This window comes from Cervus elaphus, chromosome 1 (assembly GCF_910594005.1).
Source record: "Cervus elaphus chromosome 1, mCerEla1.1, whole genome shotgun sequence".
NCBI lineage: Eukaryota > Metazoa > Chordata > Mammalia > Artiodactyla > Cervidae > Cervus > Cervus elaphus.
Window position 1 is genome coordinate 67,679,301 of NC_057815.1, and position 9,346 is coordinate 67,688,646.

A 9,346-nucleotide genomic window follows, 5' to 3' on the forward strand; every position below is an offset into this window, starting at 1 on the left:
AGTTGGACACGACCTAATGACTGAGCACACACACACACACCCCAATGCCCAACAGAAAGAACATTGGTTTGGGATTCAGGATCTCTGAGCTCTAGTCTGGGTTCTGATACTAACTCATTGTGTGTCCTTGAGAAACTTTCTTTTCCATTCTGGGCCTTGCTTCTCTGGCTCAATTAAAGAAAGGTATTGGACTAGATTCTCTTATTTATTCATTAAATGCCAACTGAACCCCTATTATGTGCCAGAAACTGTCTGGGTACTGGGAGTCAACAGAGAACATGCTAGATGGCTCTGGGGTCTCTTTCAGCCCTCACATTCTCTGATGCTCCCCTCAAGTCAGTTTCTATACCCCCCAACCCCCACTGTAGGCAGTCAGTCCTGGCCTTTTCCATGATCACTTTTTCCACCCAGCAATGTGTAGTCTTCTCTTGCTGAGAATTTTGATGGAACTAGCAGTGAGCTTCCTCTGCAGGCAGCCTTGCTGTCTCCCTCTGTTACTGCCCATCTACCTGGTCTGTCTGGTCTGGAAGTACTGCCTGGCCAACGACAATGGAAAGATTTATTTGTAGAGGTCAGGAAGTCCCCCATGACCCCTCTCCGTCCACCTTTGGGACAGGAAGCCCCAGGAGGAAAAAACAAAAGATGAAACGCTGGCTGACTTCCCAGCTTCCAAGTGTTCAGCAGTACTTTGGTCTGGAGGATCCCTTCTGCCCAATGGACAGTGACCTCCCTCAGCCACTCCTTCCCTTGTCATTGGGCCCCAGGCCCTTAGTTCCTTTCCAGGGGATCCAGAAGGACTTAGGTGACGTAAAAGAAGTGAAGACTGACTCTCTGGGAAAGGATGCATGTTGTCTTATCCTGAGCTAAGCCTCTGCATCTGGAAGGGAGGGAGGCCAAATTCGCAGAGTGGGAAAAAAATATTCTCAGTGATTAAGGAAACAAGTGACTCACCTGCTCTGACCTTCTTATGTGCCTTCCCATGGCCAGGGCAGCTTCAGGGAGGGGGTGGGGATGGAGAGATTTCCAAGCCTCAATTACTGCTTCCTGAGTTACTTGGGGACCATTACTTATGACATCCCTCTTCCATCCATCATTCTTCTTCTGACAGCTTAGCTAACCTGCCTGAAAGAAAATGAATATCAAGAGGATGTAACCTGTGTAGATGCCCAGGGCCTTGTGCTTAGAAGGGCCTTGTGCTCGGTTTAATGCTCTGTTCTTGCCATCTTGAAATTCTTGATAATTTCTGAACAAGAGGCCCACATTTTCTTTTTCACCCTGGGACTCACAAATTGCATACCTGATCCTGATGTAGTATCCAATGCATTAGTTTATACTTGACATAACTCCTTCCCTTCCAGTCTCTAACTATGCTGAATTAGGGACTGCTAGCTCTTTGTCACCATTGATGAAATTCAGGATTAGATAAGAAACTTGCTTAAGATCAAGTAGCAAGTACAGGGTGGAGTTAAGATCCAAGCCCAAGTGTAACTCCAGCATTAGTGCTCATTCCTGTCCACAGTGTTGTCTCATGACGAGAAATGCTTTTACGTCCCACTTTATGGGGGAGCTGAGTCTGGAAAAGCCAATTCGGGAGAGTCAGGCAGGGATGGGTGAAGGGCTTTCACCAGATCTGGAATTTCATCTAAGCCCTGAGGTTATCTTTTTTGAGAGTGACCTGTATACACACCCACACTGTCACTCATACTCATGCAAACACACTTGCACACATTCACATCTACCCCCATACACAACCTAGCCAGACATGCCTTCAGAAGCAATTCACTGGGGAAAAACAAGATACAAGGGTACACGCCCCCCAGTGGTTCAATAACCAACTTTTTAACTGGATCCAGTCCGAAGTTTATATTTTCTAAATTCTTCCCTTGATAAACATATTTTTTTCATTTTTAGCATTTATAATTTTATCATATCAAGCTGCTTTTATTTCATATCTATCTATTTTTGTTCTGCAGTCCCTTATATTTTGTAAATGAAACATTTTCTTCTTTTGTCAGTTTGGGGATATTCAGTTCAGTCGCTCAATAGTGTCCAACTCTTTGGGACTCCATGGACTGCAGCACGCCAGGCTTCCCTGTCCATCACCAACTCCCAGAGCTTGCTCAAATCATATCCGTTGAGTCGGTAATACCATCCAACCATCTCATCCTCTGTCGTCCCCTTCTCCTCCTGCCCTCAATCTTTCCCAGCATCAGGGTCTTTTCCAATGAGTCAGCTCTTTGCATCAGGTGGCCAAAGTATTGGAGTTTCAGCTTCAACATCAGTCCTTCCAATGAACACTCAGAACTGGTCTCCTTTAGGATGGACTGGTTGGATCTCCTTGCAGTCCAAGGGACTCTCTAGAGTCTTCTCCAACACCACAGTTCAAAAGCATCAATTCTTCGGCACTCAGCTTTCTTTATAGTCTAACTCTCACATCCATACGTGACTACTGGAAAAACTATAGCTTTGACTAGACAGACCTTTGTTGGCAAAGTAGTGTCTCTGCTTTTTAATATGCTGTCTAGGTTGGTCATAGCTTTTCTTCCAAGAAGCAAGCATCGTTTAATTTCATGGTTGCAGTCACCATCTGCAGTGATTTTGGAGTCCAAGAAAATAAAGTCTGTCACTGTTTCCATTGTTTCCCCATCTATTTTCCCATCTATGAAGTGATGGGACCAGATGCAATGATCTTCCTTTTCTGAATGTTGCATTTTAAGCCAGCTTTTTCACTTTCCCTTTCACTTTCATCAAGAGGCTCTTTAGTTCTTCTTTGGTTTCTGCCATAAGAATAGTATCATCTGTGTATCTGAGGTTATTGATGTTTCTCCTGGCAATCTTGATTCCAGCTTGTGCTTCATTCAGTCCGGCATTTCGCATTGTGTACTCTGCATAGAGGTTAAATAAGCAGGCTGACAATATACAGCTTTGACATACTCCTTTCCCAATTTGGAACCAGTCTGTTGTTCCATGTCCACTTCTAACTGTTGCCCTCCTCCAGAGGACCTTCCCACCCCGGGGCTCAAACATGTATCTCCTGTGTCTCCTGTATTGGCAAGCAGATTCTTTACCATTGAGCCACCTGGGAAGCCTATACATATTTATAGTAAGACCCAAAACACCTGCTTTAAGAGGATAAGCAGTTTGGATTAGGAAGGTTGACTAGCTCTTTCATTCATAAGTAAAACAAAAGACAAATGCCAAATATAAACAGGATGAAGCATGAGGGTTTAATTACCCTATACAACAGGAGACTTTCTAAGAAGTAAAAAACAAAGTACTGTGATCTGCCAGGAACTGCCCTGGAGGAGCAGATGACCTGGGGCTGGGCCCAGCTTATGACCTTCTCTAAACAGTTTCCCAGCACCAGCCACTGAGACCAAACTGGACTAGAGTCATATGGTTAAAACAGCAGGTTTTGATACCCTCTATCTTTTATTCTAAACACTTATCTTTTCATTTTTCCTCTTTGATAGCTCTGATTACAATTTTTTTTTCTTTACTTTCTTTCCTTTTTTTTTTTTCTTACTTTTTGACAGTGCCCCTCAGCATGTGGGATCTTAGTGCCCCAAACTGAGATTGAACTTGTAACCCCTTGCATTGGAAGCTCAGATTCTTAACCACTGGACCACCAGGGAAGTTCCATGGGTTCAAATTTTGACTCTCTCACTTATTAAATGTGATTCTGGGCATGTTGCATAATCTTGCTAAGCCTTATTTTTCTTATCTACAAAATGGAAATGATACTCAAGCCTATGTTCAGATCTCAGGGGATTCCCAGGATGTGTGAGTTTCAGGGGAGTCCCAGGCAAACTGGGAAGTTGATCACCTTAGGCTATTAGAAAGATAATTTTAGTAAAGCATTTATTATGATGGCTGGCACACAGTAATTGCTCTAAAAATAATTATTATCCTTTCTTCTTACTTGAAGCATTTAAAAAGCACCTCTGTCTAACACACTGTGTGCTTGGCCCTATTAAAATAAATTACAAACATTTGTAGAGCTCACTTTTTTGTTTACAATGTATTTTTGTACCTATTATTTCATTTAATCTTCATAGCGGTCCTATGAAGGTGGTAAGGGGGCTTTGCCAGGGGCTTGGTGGTAAAGAATCCACCTGCAATGCAGGAGATGCAAGAGACGTGGCTTTGATCCCTGGATCAGGAAGATCCTCTGGAGGAGGAAGTGGCAACCCACTCTAGTATTCCTGCCAGGATAATCCCATGGACAGAGGAGCCTGGTGGGCTACAGTCCATGGGGTTGCAAAGAGTCAGACATGATTGAGGGACCAGACAGTAATAGTAATGAATGAGGTAAAACTCAATATGCCCATTTTACAGATAGGATAGTTGGAGCTCAGAAGGATGAGTGACTTGTTCAAGGTCACTGAGTGAATAGGTTGCTGTAGACTGATTGTCCCCCCCACTCCTGCCATTCATATATTAAAATCCTAACATTATTTGATATTATTTGGAAGGGGGTCTTTGGGAAGTAACTGAGTTTAGATGAGAGTCTCAGGTAGAGGTCATTAGAAAGGGTTGGTGCCCCTATCAGGAGAGGCCAGAACTCTCTCTGTCTGTCTGCCTGCCATGTGAGGATTCCTCAAGAAGGTGACACTCTGCAAACCAGAAGGAGGACTCTCACCAGGAACTGAATCAGCTGGCAACCTGATTTTAGACTTCTCAACTTTCAGAACCATGAGTAGATTTCCACTGTTTAAGTCCGTAGATTTTGTTATGTAGGTCAAGAAGCAACAGTTAGAACCAGACATGAAACAATGGACTGGTCCAAAATTGGGAAAGGATTACATCAAGGCTGTATATTGTCACCCTGCATATTTAACTTCTATTCAGAGTACATCATGTGAAATGCCAGGCTGGATGAAGCACAAGCTGGAGTCAAGATTGCCGGAAGAAATATCAATAACCTCAGATATGCAGATGACACCATCCTTATGGCAGAAAGTGAAGAGGAACTAAAGAGCCTCTTGATGAATGTGAAATAGGAGAGTGAAAAAGCTGGCTTAAAATTCCACATTCAAAAAACCAAGATCATGGCATCCATTCCTGTCACTTCATAGCTAATAGATGGGAAAAATTACTTTATGGGAAAAAAATGGAAACTGACAGATCTTATCTTCTTGGACTCCAAAATCACTGCAGATGGTGACTGTAGCCATGAAATTAAAAGCTGCTTGCTCCTGGGAAGAAAAGTTATGACCAACCTAGACAGCATATTAAAAAGCAGAGACATCACTTGGCTGACAAAGGTCCATATAGTCAAAGCTATGGTTTTTCCTGCAGTCATGTACAAATATAAGAGCTGGACAGTAGAAAAGACTGAGTGCCGAAGAATTGATGCTTTTGTATTGTAGTGTTGGAGAAAACTCTTGAGAGTCCCTCAAGGAGATCAAACCAGTCAATCCTAAAGGAAATCAATCCTGAATATTCATTGGAAGGACTGATGCTGAAGCTGAAGCTCCAATACTTTGGCCACCTGATGCGAAGAGCTGACTCACTGGAAAAGACCCTGATGATGGGAAAGATTGAGGGCAGTAAGCGAAGGAGGCGACAGAGGATGAAATGGTTAGATGGCTTTACCAACTCAATGGACATGAGTTTGAGCAGACTCCAGGAGATAGTGAAGGACAGGGAAGCCTGGTGTGCTGCAGTCCATGGGGTTGCAAAGAGTCAGACATGCCTGAGCGGCTGAACAACACAATTTTGTTATGAAAGGTGAAGAACCAGGCTTGGAACTTTTTCCCAGGATCAACTCCCAAATTTACCGTATAGAACTGGTTCAATGAACACATTGACAGTCCCTGCCCTGGGGACTGGGACCACTCAAGTACCATCAAGATGACCAATCCAAGATCTGGACTCCGCCACTACAGCTGCTATCTCTGTTGCCAGCCATGGCTAACACTGATTCTGCGCACTCCTGCTTCTTTACCCCACTAGTTTCCAATTCAAAATTGGCAGGGCATTCGTCTCATCCTATGCCTTAGTTGTGGGGAATGCTGGGAAAGTGAGTTAAGAAGCCAGAAGAGAAACTCTCCAAACATGAAAAGGTCCTCATAGTTGACATAGGTTTGAACTTCGTGTGCCCAATTATACACCGATGTTTTTCAATAGTAAATACTACAGGTACAGCACCATCTGTGTTTGGTTGAATCTGTGGATGTGAAACTGGACGGGAAGAAACCGTGGATAAGAAGGAATCATGAATATGGAGGGCCAACCATAAAGTTATACTTGGATTTCTGACTGTGCAGGATTGGCATCCCTAATTCTTGCATTGTTCAAAGGTCAACTGTACAACTGTTTGCTCTCTCATACCTTCTCCATTCTCTCTGCAACTTTAGGTCATACACCTCCAAGCTTCAAATTTTATTTTGTCTCATTATACTTTACTAAAAGTGTCCAAAGTCTTGTGAATTAGTCCAGAGTGAAGTCCAAAGTCCTTCAAGAATGTATACTTTTACACAAATGTATCAATCTGGGTTCTCCAAGAATAAAAGCCAAGCAAGCACTAAGCCTGCAAGATTTTACAAAAATGGGGAGGGAGAGTATGGCTGAATCATGAATCCTCCATTCAAGTCTGACCCTAAGTGAGCAGAAGGGAGATGAGGGTTGAGTGAACCCTCAAGTGTCCTAGACAGCCATTTGGTCTAAGAAAGCTTATGTTATCCTGAAGCCAAAGATGGCTGTCAGAAGTCAGAAGAGTCTCTTGCTTCTTAAGAATACACCTGCCTTAGTCTCCCTGCTGTGCCCTGTCCTCCATTGAGAACAGCTCATGGGAGGTGATGTTTCAGCGCAAACCTTGATACTGGACTCTAAAGAGTATCATCTGGGTACCATCTGCCTTTGGTCTATTACACTTCTCTAGTTGGAGGACTGCAAGGCACCTTTTCATGGCTGCAAAACAAGCTCTTCTCTCTGCCTCCATTGCCTCCTTCCCAGCATTTTCTTTTTGGCCAACTCCTCTTGATCTTTTAAAAGAGGTCTCAACTCTTCTCTATGAAGTCCTCCTTGAAATCCCCAGTCACAATGCTCCCATAGTGTCTTCCATTCAGCAGTTTCCTAGCAACAATCCTAACAACAGACAGAAACAACTGTCTGTTTTGATTCCTGTCTCCTCTTCAGATAGGGCTCCTGTAAATTGCGAATCATTTCTGTATCACCAGCACTGATTCAATAAGTGTTGGGGTAGGAGGGTGTGAGTGTGTAGATGGGGCAGATGGGTGCATGGGTTTATCCTGAAGGTCATCAGGGTCCTTCTCTCTATTAAACAGTTCACTTTTCTTTTGAGACTGAGACTCAGCGCAGCACTCAGGATCTTTTAGTTTTAGCATGTGGAATCTAGCTCTCCGACCATTCAGGCCCCCTGCATTTGGAGCACAGAGTCTTAGCTTCTGGACCACCGGGGAAGTCCCCCTTAGGCAGTTCTGCAAAGATAAGGTAAACTAAATTTTTCCTTACCCATTATCTCATATCTAGGGTTTCTCTGGTGGCTCAGATGATAAAGAATCTCCCTGCAATGTAGGAGACCTGAGTTCAATCCCTGGGTTGGAAAGATCCCCTGGAGAAGGGAATGGCTACCCACTCCTGTATTCTTGCCTAGAGAATCCCATGGACAGAGTGAAACCTTGAAGGCTACAGTCCATGGGGTCACAAAGAGTTGGACACAACTGAGTAACCAACACATATCTCACATCCATTTCTGTCCCTCTTGTGGCCCCTGCTACCACCCTGGGCTAGATCATCTTCTGCCATCTAACACTGAGATCATGGCAGTGGCATCTGACCTCTTTGCCCATTTTCTCCTCCAGTTCACCTTCTATACAGCATCAAAACAAAGTTTTGAAAATAAAGTATCCTTCAGCAGCTCTCTGTTGAAAAGAGGGAATACCAAACTGTTTGGTCTGATCTGGTCCCAGTGACTTCTCCACTTGCCCTTGCTGTGCCCTGAGTCACCCCACAGTCCCAGCCCAGCATTGTTCCTGGTTCCCCCTGTGCTTAGGTGCACAAGGCCCCTATATCCTCCCTTCCACCTAGCAAGGCATCAACCCACCTCTTAAGATTTTCCTCGAGGTCATCTCTGTGAAGGCTCTCTAACCTTCTCCCCAAGGAGAGCTGACCAGTCTCTCCTGTGTGTCCCTATTTCACTCCTTGTACTTTTAGCCTGTGACCCACAACACTCCATCTTTTTCTCCTTCTCACAGTGATCACCTTGAGGTCCAGGTCAGTGTTTTATTTGTTTCTGATTCCGTGAGGTTTAGCATGGAGCTAACAAAGAGTTTTTAGGTTCTTAATAAATTCTCACAGTGATTGCAAGCATACACGACTGAATGAGCGTTCTGGAATTTTAGTTATTCTGGAATATTAGAATCGTTTATTTGGCTGTGCCCTGCAGCATGCAGAATCTTAGTTCCCCTGCCAAAGATCAAACCCAAGTGCCCTGCAGTGGAAGCAAGGACTCTTAGCTGCTGAACTGCCAGGGAAGTCCCTTGGAATATTTGCATTTTAACTGGGGCAGCTTCAAGGGAACAGTTACCCACTCCAGTATTCTGGCCTGGAGAATTCCATGGTCTGCATAGTCCATGGGGTCACAAAGAGTTGGACTCGACTGAATGACTTTCACTTTCACATCTATCTCCCCGGGGGCACTAGTAGCAAAGAACCCTCTTGTCGATGCAGGAGATGTAAGAGACATAGGTTCGATCCCTGGGTTGGGAAGATCCCCTGGAGAAGGGCATGGCAACCCACTCTACTATTCTTGCCTGGAGAATCCCATGGACAGAGGAACCTGGAGGGCTACAGTCCATAGGGTCGCAAAGAGTCTGACACAACTTAAGTGACTTAGCAAGCATACATATGTACAGAGGCCAGGATGTTCCTTTTTTGTTTGTTGTTTGGTTGGTTTGCTCATTTGCCCAACATTGAAACCCCTTTCTTGTATTTGGATAATTGTCTACCATAGGAATCTTGGATGGGGCAGACCTTATTTCCTATTATAGAAGTGATGAGGGAAAAAAAAAAGAAGTGATGAGGCCAGATATTTGCTTTCCCAGTCCCTTCTCACAGCTAGGGTATGCACATATGATCCAGACTCAAACAATCAGGTACATTCTCCCAGAACTTAGAATAAGACATTTTTATTCCAAGTAAGCAGGGACAATGGAGAATTCATTTCGGTAGTGGTGGGGGCAGTAGTTGTAACATCTAGGTTTGGGGGCAGCAAGCTCAACAGTCAATAGTGGCCTCTGGGTCCAATATTCAGAGCAAGGGTATGGGTGGCAGAGGTGTTCTTATTGAATTGCATCTGTAGCATGATCTGGGCTGAGGC